Consider the following 17,902-nt stretch of genomic DNA (forward strand, 5'->3'; position numbering starts at 1 on the left):
CCATCCCACTATAATATATACGGACCTCGATCCGGTCGTTTTCCTTTCCATGCAAAAATCAATCAAGTGTGGCCGATATTATACACCTTTAAAAAAAGGATGTGTCTAGGGCACATCTAGATGTGCTTTAGTTATTGCACATCTAAGTGAGTGAATCAAGTATAAAGAGAAAAAGAAAAAAGAGAAAGAAAATATTCACACGAATCTCAATGTAAAATTAATGACATATAACTTAGATGTGCAATACTTATGGCACATTTAGATGTGCTTTAGCAAAACTGTTAAAAAAATACAGGTGTATACAAATACACCGATGCCAAGCAGGGCCTTAATGTCCTTGTTCTTTTGTTTTGGCAATTTACTTTGGTTCGTCCAATTAGCTTGCAAAAAGAAAAAACTCCTCCACGTACTCTAGTTTGTATTATCATCCCCTGGCAGGGGCGTTTGTACTGAAGAGTGGCACTCTCAACCAGTCAACCTCTAAGCATGTTTCCTCTAGGACAATGCATTTGCCTATTAGAAATTAATGAATATCATGTGTGACCAATGAATTCTGTTTTTGTTATACAACTGTCATGTCTCTAACCACAAGAGGAACAAGCGTGTAGCAAATGCTTACTTAAACACACTAGAAAATCCTCGATAACAAACATTTTAAATAGTAGATTTCATATTTCTGCAACTCATTTTCAGCAACTCCAAGCGGCATTGTGCATGCCATCCGGCGTTTTCCTTCCATGCCACGGTTTTTGCATTTGCCAGGCTTCCCTGGTTTCTTCGGAGCATCGTCTCTGTCCAGGCAGGTAGTGCGCTTATGTCCCTCTCAAAGACATATGCTACAGAATCTTCTCCACTTGCTCAGACCCTCGTAAGCCGCCTTTTCGCTGCCATTTGTTGGCCTGCCGACCCCTTGTTGCTTATCAGGAGGCGCTAGGCCTTGAAGGGCACTCCATCACTGTTATCTTGCTTACCATTATCAGCACCAACATAGTAAACCAATCTACCCAGTTCGAGTCTCTCATTATGGTCTTCAAAACCTAAACCACCCATCTTCGCTGCCAATGGTGCGCTCATCGTGTGTTCAAATGCTTCGGCACTCGCGTTGCCCGTCCGCACGACCTGCATAGCTTTCAGGAACAGATATTTCAATTTATATTTGCTCTAATCGTTAGGACTGAACTTTTTTTCCTACCATTCCTGCACTCGTATCAAGCACAGAAAGGCAAAAAGGCAGGGCGCTGATTCTCACCTTTTTGTCCAAGGTTCACTATGTCAGTTGACTGGGCAGAGCTTGTCGCAGAAGCATCTTTCCGCCGACGAACATCTCCACGCTGTCCGCCATGGCTCTCGCCGCCGAGCTGTTGGCTACAACTAGAATTTGCATTTGAGTCCGCTGGGATGCCCAGGTCCTCCTCGTTCCGCGGCAACAAGGCAAGGGGAGCCGGATCTGGGTGCTTAGGTTGTCGGCGAACTCCTCCCGCAACGGAAACCTGAAAGCCGGCCGGCAGAACGGACAACGACATGGCCCGTCGTCAACTATCTTTCACAGAAAAATGGCAGATCTCAGATTATAAGAAAGAACATTGTCGGATCTGCATCAACTAACCTGTCAATGGCGCCTAGAAGGAACTCCAGGCCAGAATCTTCCATTTTTTTTCCTTCCTCGCCGGGGGGACAATGGGCGCCGCCGCAAATGGCCTTCAAAGTGGAAGATCAAAAAAGAGATAGCCCTGGGTTGGGCGAATCGGCCGCATGACGAGGGTTTCAGAAAGAACCAGCTCGTTCGGGGCCGCCGCTTCGCCCGTCTCTTCCCTAACGTGACGTGCGTCCTATCTGATCCAGGGCTCAGTTTCGTTCCTAACGATCTGGTCCACGGACCAGAAAGCCCACCCGACCCCGCCGTCCCACCGATACGGCCTGGGCCCACCGTAGCACAACTGTTCCGCCCTGTATATCGGCGTATTCCTCTGTTTCCACGATTTCTTTCACAAGTGTCAGCCCGCTTTTCTCGGATCCCGAGCGAGGAATTGACGCCAGCGATTTCAGGAGCATATGCGCTCGGGCACCGAATTGCTGCTTCCGGCATCGAAAGTGCTACTTGTCATGTCGCTAGCAGTAGCACCGCTCTTGTGTCGCTCGAGCTTGCCATGTGCTCGTGCGCGTCGATGCTGCTCCTAGATGATGTTTGACGAAGTCAACCACACTCACTATATCTCCCACATGCACGTCGGCGCGCTCACGCAATACACTTTTTGATGACGAGGTGTGACCATGAACTGACGACGATAAAAACGATGAACCAAGCTCTGGATGATGCACGCACCGTAATACAGAGCTGGCTTGCTGAATCCCTAATCGATCCTTTGCTTGAACGTTTACTAGCTAGTAGTACTAGTATGTACGAGCACTTCTAACCGGACGCATTCGAGTTAATTGCAAGGCATACCACACTTCGGCACGTCGTAACGAATCAGTATCAATAGTCATTTTTTTGCCATGCAGTGCCAACTCTAAGCCTAAGTGTTGCAAAACGGTCTGACAGCCGTATAACAACGTATTGACCGTGTATCTGACAGTCGGCCCCACCTGCCAGGTGCTGACGTGGCATGTTTTTTTGCAGAAAAGACCCTTATTCTATACTTAATAATATAAATGCCGAACCCGCGACCTAATGCACCCCACCTTCGTGCGGTAGCCACTACAGCCGAGCGACGCTGGTGATAGAAGACAGGCGCCACTTTATTTATACAGCACGACAATGCTGGGCCGTCTGGTTAGGCCCAGCGAGGCCAGCACTTTATTTTTTTTCGTTTCACGTTTTACTAGCCCGCATGCCCGGCTCGTTCGTTGCCCGGATTTCTTGCTTACGCTTTTTTTTCTTTTCTGTTTCTGGCTTATTTTTAGTTTTTTTTTTCTTTGTTTTCTTTCACTGGGTTGGTTTTTCTACTGGATTTTTAACACACTTACTGAACATTTTTTTAAGGTAGGCTTAAGTATATGATGAATATGTTCTCAAATACGTATGAACCTTTTTTTAGTGTATGCCGAAGACTTTTTCTGCGCATAGTCAACACTTTGTAATGCATGATGAACTTTTCTTTACAAACGGTATTTTTAAAATATAATGAACTTTTGGTAATGTATGTTGAACATATTTTGTAATATATGTTGAACAATTTTCTTAAGATATGATGAACATTTTAAATAATGCGTTGTGAAATTTTTCTAATTTATATGGTGAACATTTATATATGATGAATTGTTTTGACAATGTGTATTTCAAAAAGATGTTCAGCATGTATGAAAATTATTGTGTAAAAAAACTCTTGCATTGCAAAAAATATTCAGCATTTCTCAAAATAATTTTTCAGACATGTTGTTAGTTTTTTAAGTAACTGTGCGTTTAAAATAATACAATCAATATACAAGTAACTAAAAAAACTGTGTGCTGGGCATATAATTTTTTTAATAGTTGCGCATTTGAAAAATATAATGAGAATAAATAATAAGTGTGCATGCATGTCGTCCTGAGTGAAGACACATAAAATTTGGGTGCTTGACACTTATACGAATACTAATAAGTTTATGTAAAAAAAATGTATTTACACCCTGATAAAAAAAAGTAACTCAGTGTGCTGGCCTCGTTGGGCCCAACAGCCGGCCCACCGCTCGTCGTCTAGTATAAAAAGAAAGTCGCCTCAAACATCACCGGATCGTCGCATGGCGTGGTGGCTTGCGCGACCAGCCTCCAAACAAGAGGTCGCAGGTTCGATTCCTGCTAGTGCGTAAGTTTTCCTACGTTTTATTTATTTGTCCGACTCGACGGAAACTTTCAAATAAGTCCGGCTGGGTGTTGAAAACTTCCGAACGAAAAAAATCATCTCTGGTTTCCTTGCGAAGTAAGGTGCCTTTACGCGATTACTTGTAAAGCAAGGGGGTTTTCTGCAAAAAAAATGCCACATCAGCACTTGGCAGGTGGGTCCAAGTGATACACCGTCAATACGTTATTATACGGCTGTTAGACCGTTTTGCAACACTTAGGCTTAGAGTTGGCACTGCATGACAAAAAAAATGACTATTGGTACTGTTTTGTTACGACGTGCCGAAGTATAGTAGTGCCTTTCAATTAACTCCATGCATTCCAATCGTTCTAGTTAGCACATACTGCCGGAGAGCAAACTGCAAATGGCCATCCCGGCGCATCGACGATGCTCGGAACCCGTGAACCTTCCGCACCGTGGCGCCGCTTCCGAAGAGGGAGTAGCAGTGGCAGCCACCCTTCGGCTAGCGGCGGCGCCCCGTAAGAGGTCGGCAAAGTCGGGCGTGCGCGCCAAGATCTTCAGCTCGACGTCTTCCGACAGCCTCACCAGCGAGAGCACAGCGCGTGCATGCATGCCAGTGCCGTTACGCGTGTGTGCATGTCATTGCTGGTATGCGCGCATCAGGCAAGCATGATTAGTTTTTTCTTCTAATTAACCTAGGGACGAAGCATGATTAGTTTTTTCCTCTAATTAACCTAGATACGTATCCAATGGACGCTATCTAGTTAAGAGATGCATGCATATCAGACAAGATTAGCTACAAATCTAATTACTACACATAAGAATAATATGTGAAATTGTTGCTTATACCGAACTTTCTTTCTTTCCTCGCAAAGAAACCTCGTTTTTACTATTTTTAGGTCTATTATTACTATTGAATATTTGAACCACATAAATTTGTTGAATTTTAAATCATATAATTTTGTTGAATTTAATTTCTACCATGATAAAAAATTTCCTAGTAACGCGCAAGGAATCATCTAGTTTATTCAACAACACAAAACATATCACATCATTCATGTGTTTGTATGTAAATAATCTGATCACAAACTACACTAGGGGTAAAACGGTCTTTTTAGTTCAGACTTAACACTGTTAGTGGCCAAAACTGACGGAAGTGTCACATAGGGAATAAAATAAAGTTTGAGTGTCAAAAAGGAAAGAACAGAAAATTTTGAGCCAAAAAGAAAAAGTAAAATTTAAGAAAGGGCCAAATAAAGAATTCTCTCTAAATTAGGTCCAAAAATTTCGAAGAAAATCATATTTACTAAACATAGAGTAGTCTCAAATTTGATGGCGTCGAAGTGCGCATGCGCCTGCTTCATGGTCAAGCCAGCATGGACAGGCACGGGCAGGGGCTCCGGCTCGTCATTGGAGGCGTCCTCTATCGTCGGGTCGTCGTCGCTCACCTCCGGCGAGCTCGCCGGCAGGCCTGCCTCTGTCTGCTGCGCATGACGGCCCTGCTAGCCGACTGCAAGGCCTTCCACCTCATGCTTCTTCTTCGTTGAGAGGCTATTCCATATTGCCCAAGAGCTCGCAGTCATGGCAGAGGTGGTGCAATGAGGACTGGAAGAGGATGTGTTTGTGGTGCGGATGGTGTCGCGCGAGGCTACGCTTAAATAGCAGGTGCCGGTCAGGACAAGTGGTGCAGTGTGTTAGGCACCAGAGTTGGTTTCTCGGTCGGAGCAACCGATTTAAATGCGGTAGATAGTCCCTTTGTCCCGTCTAGTCACGCCGCAACGGCATTGAACAAATAGGGGGAACATGACACGGCGCCAGCAGTGCTCCCGGTAGGCGTGCTGCTTCAATGCCAGCTCCCGTGTAAGGTCACGTTCGCTCTGGGCCAACATGAATACAATGCTAGTGCTCTGGAGCGCCATCAGTCGGCATAAATGTGTGGCAACTGTGGGAGAGGGGGCGGAAGCGGACTACGTTGGGGGGCCGCATTGGGTGACACACTACGTCTGCATGTATGTGTGTATTTAGAGTCACAAGTTGGAGATGCCCTAACATCTCTGCCGAAAATCTACCCCCTCCATTCACTATTATAGGATGTTTTGACAATTTTAATATACACTACAGAGAGACTAAAATAAGCGAACAAACGTACACATACATACATGTGATTCAGAAACAAGTTAGAAGAACGGAGTGAGTACTGTATGTAACTCGGCTCTGAAGATTAACTTTTGAAAATATAAAAATCTAAAGGTCAAAGATACAATAGCTGCAGTAAAGCAGAAAGGGACGAGACACACGATTTATTTTCTTATTTTTCATGAAGTAAGAGCCAAGCTGGAGGTGGAGTTCGAGGCGGCAGCACTGAAAATGAAGCTGCCATCAGTTTGCACTTGAAGCGGCGTAAGATCTGAGGTGCTGGACAAATTCGTCGATGTACCTATCGTGGAGTTCCGTATCGGCTACTACGGCCTGCATCTTCGCTGCACCTGCCACGAAGCCCCTCCTGGCCTCTTCGTCAACCATGACGGCCCGGAGCGCTGTCGCGACGCTGTGGCGGTCGAACGACCCGTCGTCCTCATTCCTCGCCACCTGCAACCCCACCTTCTTCGCCTCCATTTGCCGGGCGTTGGGCCCTTGGTCGCCGAAGATGGGCAGCATGACAAGCGGGTGCCCGAACATGAGGCCCTCGATCAGCGAGTTCCGGCCGCAGTGCGTCAGGAACCCGCCCACGGCGGCCGGGCGGCGTGCGCCAGGATTCTCACCTGAGGAACCCATCCCCTGGTCACCAGCCCCTGGCCGCGAGTGCGCTCTTGGAAATCCGGAGGAAGCATGTCCACGCCGTCCTCGTCGTGTACAGCGGCGCCGCTGGGCTTTCTCAGGGCCCAGAGGAAGCGCGTCCCGGCGAGCTCCAGCCCGAAGGCCAGTTCGTGCACCTGCTCCACGCGCAGCGGCACCTCGCTTCCTAGGGCGACGTAAACAACGGAGTCGGAAGGTTGCGCGTCCAGCCACCGCACGGTGGCATGCTCTGCTCCTTTGGCAGCGGCACGGCGAGCTCCCTCGGGTGACGGCGGGAGAAGGCCGAGGGGAACGACCGGCTTGCCGAGGAGCGTCGCCGCCAGTGGGAAGGACTCGGGTTCCCACTCGATGCAGCTCCGGATGGCCGCGACGGTGCACCTGTCTTTTGTCAAGTTAAAGCGCCGGATGATGGACATACCCGATATGCCATAGTTGTTGTAAGCCGGGTCCATCATCTCCTGCTCGTAACGGGGAAGATCACGTGCTCGACGGTGCTCCTCCGGCAGGTCAGGCAAGGTGGCGATCAACGCAGCGGTCGGGAGAAGCATCGCGCATGGCACCTGGTGCTCTAGGGCAGCGGCGGCTGCCCAGTGGTGGAAAGAGTCGGCGATGATCCAGTGAGGCCGCGTGGTCTCGTCGGCGCACGCGGCGGCCAGGAACTCCGCGAACGGCGCGGCGAGGCCGTCGAAGGCCTTCCAGTGGAGTTCGCGGTCGTCGTCGGGCACGTCGTTGGTGGACTCGGCGCCGTCGGGGAGGCCGTCAACGCGTGGGAGCGGGAGCGCGACGAGGTCCACGCGCGGCGCCGCCGCGGGGCGCAGCGGGAGCGGGAGGCGGGCGACGTTGCGCGGCGTGGACACGTAGGATACGCGGTGGCCCCGCTCGGCGAGCCGCTCGGAGAGTTCCAGGTACGGGAGGAGGTGGCCGAATGCGAGCCACGGGACGATCACAATGCGCAGCGGCGACGATGAGGAGCCGGCGTCCATGGCGAAGATGAGGAGCTGGCTAGCTCGTCGACTTGCCGGCCGTGGCGTGGCTAGAAGAACGGAAGAAAATCTTATACGACCTGGGTCGTACACCCCCGCCGTGAGTCCTGCTGACATCTGGCAAACGGATCTCAAAGCACCCTCGCTTTCTTCCACCTATGACTTCGCTCTCTTGTTTTTTTTTCCGTCGTCGGCGGTTGTTCTCCTCAACTTCTGCACGGGCTCGCCGTCGGTCCGAGGACGTAGATAACTTGCGGTGTCAATAAGAAAGGTCGTCCGCCTCCCTGGAGTGAATAGCATAAAATTACCAATTTTCGTGTTAGGATTTCAAAAAACTACCGAAAATTTGTTTGTGACTAATATCTATCACTTTTGACTTCGGTTGTCTTAAAAAATCCAAATCGCCGAATGCTTTGCAATTGATCGTGATTATGACAATTGAAACCCACTTCTAAACAAATCGTTTGTTGACATATGGGGCCACAGTCAGCTTCTTTTTTTCTTCTCTCCTCCCCTTGTACTCTCTCTCCCTTCTCTTCAGACCCGCAGGCAACCTTGTCCCCTCCCCTCGCGTGTCCACCTCACCGGCGACCCGCTCCCCTCCCCTTGCCTGCCCACCTCGCCGGCGACCATTTCCCCTCTCTTTGTGTGCCCACCCCCCGGCGACCCGCTACCCTCGCATGCCACCCTGTCGGCGGCCACGGCGTCCCTGAGGCGGTGAGCTCCTGGACGCGGCGGTCCAGACGGCCACCCAAGGAGCCCCGGCAGCGGCGGCCGCCTCCGTTGCCATCCACACTGCCGGATCCCTGCGCGTGGCCCATGGATATGGATGGAGAGCCAGCGACCTCGGCCTGAGGTGCAGCTCCTCCGAGCTCCTCCCTCACCCGGTGGGGTGGTGGCAGCAGAGACAGGAGTTGGCCGCCGAGATGCTCCTCCCGCGGCTCCCGCATCACGGACATGAGCTGGCCGCCGATATGCTCCCGCTGCGGCCCGCCCGCAGCACGGCTGCAACAGTGACAAGCACGGCCGGAGGAGCTCGATCTGGAAGACGGCCATGGCAGGGGCCTGATTGCTTTTCAAAATATATTTGCAGGGACCTAATTGCTTTTTTGAAATATTTGCAGGGACCAAAGTGCATTTATAAAATATTTACAAGGACCTGATTGCTTTTTAATAAAAAATATATATATTAAAATATGAGGAAGAGACCCCGCCATGTGGGTCCCACATGTCAGTTAACAGTCAAATTAAACGGTCAAACAAACGGTTTGATTAGGAGCGGGCCCCAATTGTCATAATCATGATCAATTGCAAATCACTCAGCGATTTGGGTTTTTTGAGACAGCCGATGCCGAAAGTGGTAGGTATCAGTCACAAACAAATTTTCGGTTGTTTTTTAAAACCCTAATGCGAAAAGTGGTAGTTTTATGCTATTCACTCGCCTCCCTGTGGCGTTTCCTCGTGGTCTCTGTATCCCCCGGTGTCGGTATCTTGCGGATCCTGGTCGGCTTCTGCACGGGCTCGCCTTCGACGGCAACGGCGGAGCAGTTCGTGCTAATGGTGGCCATGGAACACGAGCATGGCAGAGACTCTGTCGTGGAAGTTGGAAGGCTGGTGCTGGAAGGAAAGGAAGCGACATGAGAGGAGACGCCGGGACGGAGGGATGCAGCGAGGGAGTGTTCTGATGTGGTCTAAATCCTGTTGGTGCTACTTGGTGGAGCTAGCTGCTCGACGGGCGGAGAGAAAGAGATAGATCAGAGGTGGAAGAAGGGGAAGAGGCATTGAGATTGGTTTTGCCAACTGTCAGCACCCGTATATAGGAGTGTGCAGCTTGGCTTCACCGTACGTATTCTGCACGGCAAATACATGCATGCATGGTCATTGGTCAATCTCTCTACATGGACAAAGTTTAGAAATGGTTGTCACAGTCTGGATTATGGAGAAAGGATTTTCTACCATGCACGGGACCTTTTGTGCATGCATCCACCTTCTTACTTATCACTATGTGGGACCACTAACATCACCTATAACGTTTTCTCTTTTATCTAGCATACATTCACATGTTATTCTACTCACTAAGTTTCATCCAAATAAATAGGTACATAATGTATGTTGAAATAAAAGTTTGATTTACATTCTGTTTGCGCAATTGTGTTTTTTCCGACAATATCTTTAAAACAAGACCAATATTGATTTTATTTTTATGAAATATATATTTTTACAAGTAAACCACCAAGCTTCAAACTTGTTTCATACAAATTTATTAATTTGATATAAAAATTCAACAGTGAGTTATTCAAACAAAACTATGAACTTTAATAGTGTTTGACAAAGTATCTCATAGTTTTGTGTACTTTTAATAGTGTTTCATTCTGTTTAAAATTTGATTATTTTTAGAACATGCTGAAACAAATTCAAAAGTGATCTTGTTTTAAAGTTCTCCTCGTCATAAACACAAATATGCAAACGGATCATAAATGGTACTTTTGGTTTAAAAGATAAAATAGTTTTAAACATGAAAATAAAATAACAAAGCATGGGGTGATGGAGCATAGGCTTGCATGTAGTCAGAGAAAGATCTGACAAACTACAAATAGCATTAATGCACAACATCGAATCTCGAGGAAAAATGAACGGCCCTCCCATGCACAGGACCTCCCGTGCATGGGAGAAATGTTTTTCTCCTTGATCATGCGCATATAAATGAGATTGGATACGTGTCTTATGAAAAGGAAGCGAGGTCCTCTAGAATAATCGGAATAGTACAAATGCCGTATGCTAATGAATGTCAAAATAGTCAAGTATATTACTTTCACCAATATTGCCTTTGAAGGCCGAGCTCCATGGAGCTCCGTTTTGAAAATTCTAAAATTCATCAAAATTCATATTTTTTACGTTTCAAAAAATTCTAAAATTTTTACAGATATACATGGAGGCATACCACACACGTGTGTGTAAATTCTCAGAGCAAAATACATTAAAATGAGAGCTGTGCAAAAAAGACAAATCTGAAACTTTTTAACACATTATACTATTCATCCTCTCATGCCATGAATTTATCTTTTTTGTACAGGTCGCATTTCAACGGATTTCATCCTGAAATTTTACACACACATATATAACATCTTTATTTACTTGCATAATTTTTTCAGAATTTTTTGAAACCAGGAAGTTTCGATTTTGAAATTTTCAAAAAGAAGGCCTCCATGGAGGCCGAGAGCCAAACATCCGTTCTCGTTACTTTCATTCTTGTATAGTCGTTAGACAACAGCGTATCCTAAACACCACGTGTGTGTTTTTGTTCACTTCATTCTTGCAAGGAAAATACTCTTATGTAGACTTTTTAGATGATAAATATATTATATACCAAAAGTAAATTCCGGGTTAACCAAAAAATATAGAAAATCTCATAAAAATAAAAATATCCAACCGTTAATTTTATTGAAAAGTTTAACAGCACCCCTAGATCAAGGTATTAATACTTTTACCAACTGAATTTACTCCAGGTCGTAGCAGAAGTCTAGACATCAACCCTTCGTGAGGAGTCTCCACCTCAGAGCAAGTATAATAGGTCCTAGTCAGCTGGCTATAAGATGTTCCACATCAGCAAAATCTCAACTGGAGGAGAGAGAAAGTAGGAGTGAGAAGGGCGCCGGCGCTTCATCAATCGCTAGCGATAGCACAAGCTTCGATGGAATTGAGCCACCATGCAGCCCGCACCAGCACTAAAGGCATGCGCCAACCAATCAGTATGCCTTTCCCTTGCATCTTTCTTCATGCAAGCATTAAAAGCTATAGCTAATCTGCAGCCAGTTTAGTATATAAGCAGGCTATATAGCTGATCAGGCAGTGCTATAGAGCCGGCAGCAGGCTCTTCTATTAGCTTTGCTCTCAAATGTGATTCATTTACTCCTCTAGGTCACAGTCTAGCAGACCTAGATGTCTTCCTAATCTTCTCTCAGCATTACTTGCAACAATGCTGGTTTTCTCGCTCTCGAACCATTGTTGCCGAGACCGATTCAAAGCCAATTGGATCCACATAATCATCTTCTTGCTGCCCAGTCCCGAGGTCGCAGCCAAACCCTTGCTTTCTTGTCGGCCCGTCCCAATTGCTCTTGATTGCAATCCTTGACTTTGCCCTCACCATGGTACAACAGAGCAGTTTGAAGGTAAACATTCTTCACATGGTTGTGGCAGAAGGAAACCGTTTTTCTGTGTGTTGGACCATATAGTTGTGATCCTTCATGGGAGTTCCTTATCACTAGTCCACACGAGACTTTTGTCTGCAGACGCGATGTCTTCTAGATGTTGCATAATTTGATATTTGAATTTAACCACCATATAGTCTTTTAGTGTGATCATTACTTCGGTAAGACATAAAGGATTATATAACAACTTATTTTTGTCCTTTTTAGAAAACATGGAGAGCACAGGGAAAAAAGTATGACTATCTTGATTCTGTCATAAAAACGTCATGGATGTATAGAGATGAAAAAAAATCTTTTATAACATACACGTATCATCACAGACATGTCATTAGTTTAGTGCTCCAAACCTTGACAAACTTGTTGGCGGTAAATCATAAGTTGATTCCTCATCGAAGACACCTACCGCCTAGGAGTCTCCAACCTCCAATAGGAGCAAGAACAAAGGGGAAATGCTCAGAAGTTTCTCAAATCACAAATTGCTTTAGTCAAAAGAGAGAGAAGCAGATCTATGTTTGGGTGAACTCTCTCGCAAATCTCTCAAGAATCTCTAAAGAAATCTTTGATTTGGTGTGGGGAAAATGTGAGGGGGCCTTTCTCAAATTTAGGGTAACATATTTCAAAGTGGTCAAACCTTTACGAAGCGATGAAGGGGTATAGATAGGTGTAGAGCCAACTATATGGTTGAGATCGTACGGTTGGCAATCTGGCCCAATTCAACCCAGACAATGAGGTCGTTGGGGAGTGTACGACATCGAGCAAGAACTCAAGCCCAGGATCTTCCATCTGGTAGCCGCCGGTGCAGATCGAGAGCAACCGCGGTACCTACTATAGAGGGGAAGGTTGGGGTTTGGGCGGTGGACAAAGGCTGAGAGGTGTGACGAGGTTTCCAGAATGGACCTGCTAACACCAGGGTCGCGCCTGGCAAGGTTGAGTGCATGGCGGCACACCATGGTCGGGCAGATGGCTCAGCTATCCCCTACCGTCATGTACACATTATCTGAAGGTAATAGCACCCCAGGTCCCTGTACTTGCATAGCATGTGATTGTGATGGTTTAGTCCTTGTATTTGCAAAAGTGGATTGGGCAGTCCTTAAACTTGCAGCACATGACCAAGTTTAGTCCTGGACCAATCACATGCAGCCAAGTGGACGCCAAGTGGACGAACTGGTCCGCGCGGCACATTTTGCACTTAGGCCCCTACCGTTTCCTCTATCTACCTGCAGTGCCTCGTCTCTGTTGGAATATTCCAGCGCATATCCTTTTTTCAGAATGCATTACAGACTTTTTTTTAGTAAGCGCCTTCAATGTTGGAGCAGTAAAAATTTTGGGTCTATTACCAGACATGTGTAATTCCTTCGGAAACAACTCGCCAACTTATGGGACAGAACTCTTTCTGCCCAGAGAGACAAACTGATTCATAGGAAGTCTCTAGAGCTGGATGAATACCTGTATAGAGAGGAAATCCTATGGTGTCAAAGATCAAGGGTTAGATGGCTTTGAGAGGGCGAACAGAATACAAAATACTTCCAACAAAAGGCAACTTGGCGACAAAAGAAAAATAAGATAAGTAAGCTGCGCAGTACTGAAGGAAATTGGGTTGAAGGTGCAAATGAATTGGCGAGTATGACAACTGTATTTTTCCATGAGCTTTACACGACGGATAACAATCTAAACCCAGAAGCCTTACTCAACCTTTTTTAGGCCAAAGTGACTCCTGAGATGAATGATCAGCTATGCAGAGAGTTTACGGAGAAAGAAATTAGTGATGCATTATTCCAAATTGGGCCATTAAAAGCACCGGGTGTTGATGGTTTTCCCGCTCGTCTTTATTAGAGAAATTGGTCTTTTATGCGGGATGATGTTGTTGCTGCTATGAAGGAATATTTTGTGAATGGAGTCATGCCTGAGGGCATAAATGACATGATCATCGTTCTCATTCCTAAAAGGTAACTCGCCTGAGTGCCTTAAAGATTTTCATCCAATAAGCCTCTGCAATGTCATTTACAAGGTGATCTCCAAGTGCCTTGTCAACCGGTTGCAGCCTTTCCTAGACGAGCTTGTGTCTGAAAGTCAAAGCGCGTTCATCCCGCGAAGGATGATAACTGACAATGCAAGCATTGCTTTCGAGTGTTTCTATAAGATCCAACAGAGCAAAGTCCCCCAAAACACTTACTGTGCTTATAAGTTAGACCTAACCAAGGCTTATGATCGCGTCGAATGGAATTTTCTAGAAGGGGCTTTATCCAAGTTTGGTTTTTGCAACAAATGGACTTCGTGGGTAATGACTTGTGTTCGATCAGTGAGATATGCAGTGAGGCTGAATGGGGAAATTCTGGAGTTCTTTTTGAAGGAAATATGCCCTAGAGGCAATAATAAAGTTGTTATTTATATTTTCTTATATCATGATAAATGTTTATTATTCATGCTAGAAATGTATTAACCAAAAACTCAGTACATGTGTGAATACATAGACAAACAGAGTGTCCCTAGTATGCCTCTACTAGACCAGCTCGTTAATCAAAGATGGTTAAGTTTCCTAACCATAGACATGTGTTGTCATTTGATGAACGGGGTCACATCATTAGAGAATGATGTGATGGACAAGACCCATCCGTTAGCTTAGCACTATGATCATTTAGTTTATTGCTATTGCTTTCTCCATAACTTATACATGTACCTATGACTATGAGATTATGCAACTCCCGAATACCGTAGGAACACTTAGTGTGCTGTCAAATGTCACAACGCAACTGGGTGATTATAAAGATGCTCTACAGGTGTCTCCGATGGTGTTTGTTGAGTTGCATAGATCGAGAATAGGATTTGTCACTCCGATTGTCGAAGAGGTATCTCTGGGCCCTCTCGGTAATGCACATCACTATGAGCCCTGCAAGCAATGTGACTAATGAGTTACGGGATGATGCATTACGAAACGAGTAAAGAGACTTGCCGATGACGAGATTGAATTAGGTATGATGATACCGACGATCGAATCTCGGGCAAGTAACATACCGATGACAAAGGGAACAATGTATGTTGTTATGCGGTTTGACCGATAAAGATCTTCGTGGAATATGTAGGAACCAATATGAGCATCCAGGTTCCACTATTGGTTATTGACCAGAGATGAGTCTCGGTCATGTCTACATAGTTCTCGAACCCGTAGGGTCCGCACGCTTAACGTTCGATGACGGTATGTATTGTGAGTTATGTGATTTGATGTATCGAAGGTTGTTCGGAGTCCCATATGTGATCACGGACATGACGAGGAGTCTCGAAATGGTCGAGACATGAAGATTGATATATTGGAAGGTTATGTTTGGACACCGGAAAGGTTTCGCATAGGTTCGGGCATTTTCCGGAGTACTTGGGGGTTACCGGAACCCCCCCGGGGGGTTAATGGGCCTTCATGGGCTTCAGTGGAAGAGAGGAGGAGGCGGCCAAGAGGAGGGGCACGCCCCCTGTCCTTCTTCCCCTCTTCCCTTTCCTTCCCCTCCTAGTTGGACTAGGAAAGGGGGGAACCTACTCCTAGTAGGAGTAGGATTCCCCCCTTGGGGCGCGCCCTATGAGGCCGGCCGCCCCCCTCCTCCACTCCTTTATATACGGGGGAGGGGGCACCCCATAGACACACAAGTTGATTTCTTAGCCGTGTGTGGTGCCCCCCTTCATAGATTTCCACCTCAGTCATATTGTCGTAGTGCTTAGGTGAAGCCCTGCGTCGGTAACTTCATCATCACTGTCAACACGCCGTCGTGTTGACGAAACTTTCCCTCGGCCTCGGCTGGATCTAGAGTTTGAGGGATGTCACCAAGCTGAACGTGTGCAGATCGCGGAGGTGCCGTGCGTTCGGTACTTGATCGGTTGGATCGTGAAGACGTTCGACTACATCAACCGCGTTATTCAACATTTCCGCTTTCGGTCTATGAGGGTACATATGTTGGAAATATGCCCTAGAGGCAATAATAAAATGGTTATTATTATATTTCTTTGTTCATGATAATTGTCTATGGTTCATGCTATAATTGTGTTATTCGGAAATCGTAATACATGTGTGAATACATAGACCACAACACGTCCCTAGTGAGCCTCTAGTTGACTAGCTCGTTGATCAAAGGATAGTCATGGTTTCCTGACTATGGACATTAGATGTCATTGATAACGGGATCACATCATTAGGAGAATGATGTGAGGGACAAGACCCAATCCTAAGCTTAGCTCAAAGATCGTGTAGTTCGTTTGCTGTAGCTTTTCTGAATGTCAAGTATCATTTCCTTAGACCATGAGATTGTGCAACTCCTGGATACCGTAGGAGTGCCTTGGGTGTGCCTAACGTCACAACGTAACTGGGTGACTATAAAGGTACATTACAGGTATCTCCGAAAGTGTCTGTTGGGTTGGCACGAATCGAGACTGGGATTTGTCACTCCGTATGATGGAGAGGTATCTCTGGGCCCACTCGGTAATGCATCATCATAATGAGCTTAATGTGATCAAGTGGTTGATCACGGGATCATGCATACGATACGAGTAAAGTGACTTGCCGGTAACGACACTAAACAAGGTATTGGGATACCGACGATCGAGTCTCAGGCAAGTAATGTACCGATTGACAAAGGGAATTGTATACGGATTGATTGAATCCTCGACATCGTGGTTCATCCGATGAGATCATCGTGGAGCATGTGGGAGCCAACATGGGTATCCAGATCCCGCTGTTGGTTATTGACCGGAGAGGCTTCTCGGTCATGTCTGCATGTCTCCCGAACCCGTAGGGTCTACACACTTAAGGTTCGGTGACGCTAGGGTTGTAGAAATATTAGCACACGGTAACCCGAAAGTTGTTCGGAGTCCCGGATGAGATCCCGGACGTCACGAGGAGTTCCGGAATGGTCCGAAGGTAAAGATTTATATATAGGAAGTCCAGTTTCGGCCATCGGGAAGGTTTTGGGGGTCACCGGTATTGTACCGGGACCACCGGAAGGGTCCCGGGGGTCCACCGGGTGGGGCCACCTATCCAGGAGGGCCCCATGGGCTGAAGTGGGAGGGGAACCAGCCCCTAGTGGGCTGATGTTCCCCCCTTGGGCCTCCCCCTGCGCCTAGGGTTAGAAACCCTAGGGGTGGGGGCGCCACCCTTGCCTTTGGGGGCAAGGCACCCCCTTGGCCGCCGCCCCCCCTAGGAGATTGGATCTCCTAGGGCCGGCGCCCCCCTAGGAGATTGGATCTCCTAGGGCCGGCGCCCCCCCTAGGCACCCTATATATAGTGGGGGGAGGGAGGGCTGCGCACCCAAGCCCCTGGCCTCTCCCTCTCCCTCCTGTGACACTCCTCCGTCTCCCAGCGCTTGGCGAAGCCCTGCCGAGATCACCGTTGCTTCCACCACCACGCCGTCGTGCTGCTGGATCTTCATCAACCTCTCCTTCCCCCTTGCTGGATCAAGAAGGAGGAGACGTCTCCCAACTGTACGTGTGTTGAACGCGGAGGTGCTGTCCGTTCGGCACTAGGTCATCGGTGATTTGAATCACGTCGGGTACGACTCCATCAACCCCGTTCTCTTGAACGCTTCCGCTCGTGATCTACAAGGGTATGTAGATGCACTCCTCTCTCCCTCGTTGCTAGATGACTCCATAGATTGATCTTGGTGATGCGTAGAAAATTTTAAAATTCTGCTACAATCCCCAACAGTGGCATCATGAGCTAGGTCTATGCGTAGTTACTATGCATGAGTAGAACACAAAGTAGTTGTGGGCGTCGATATTGTCAATTTGCTTGCCGTTACTAGTCTTATCTTGATTCCGCGGCATCGTGGGATGAAGCGGCCCGGACCAACCTTACACGTACGCTTACGTGAGACCGGTTCCACCCACTGACATGCACTAGTTGCATAAGGTGGCTGGCGGGTGTCTGTTTCTCCCACTTTAGTCGGATCGGATTCGATGAACAGGGTCCTTATGAAGGGTAAATAGAAATTGGCAATTCACGTTGTGGTTTTGGCGTAGGTAAGAAACGTTCTTGCTAGAAACCTATAGCAGCCACGTAAAAACTTGCAACAATAATTAGAGGACGTCTAACTTGTTTTTGCAGCAAGTGTTTTGTGATTTGATATGGCCAAAGGTTGTGATGAATGATGAATGATAT

At 47.0% G+C, this 17,902-nt stretch overlaps 1 long non-coding RNA gene and 1 pseudogene across 2 annotated transcripts; both read right to left on the bottom strand.

The window, feature by feature from the left end:
- Positions 1–560: 560 nt before the first annotated feature.
- On the bottom strand, positions 561–1,823 carry LOC125506225 (uncharacterized). 2 transcript variants are annotated; one of them, XR_007282609.2, is made up of 3 exons: positions 1,607–1,823; positions 1,250–1,490; positions 561–1,119 (listed from the first exon to the last, which is right to left on the bottom strand). It is a non-coding gene; the product is annotated as an uncharacterized LOC125506225 (long non-coding RNA). The 2 variants fall into 2 exon arrangements; XR_015603655.1 differs by having other exon boundaries at positions 561–1,127.
- Positions 1,824–6,013: 4,190 nt separating this feature from the next.
- Positions 6,014–8,483, bottom strand: LOC147973418 (UDP-glycosyltransferase 91C1 pseudogene; annotated as a pseudogene).
- Positions 8,484–17,902: the final 9,419 nt, after the last annotated feature.

This window comes from Triticum urartu, chromosome 5A, assembly GCF_056163025.1.
Source record: "Triticum urartu cultivar PI428250 chromosome 5A, HENAU_Tu73, whole genome shotgun sequence".
Lineage (NCBI taxonomy): Eukaryota > Viridiplantae > Streptophyta > Magnoliopsida > Poales > Poaceae > Triticum > Triticum urartu.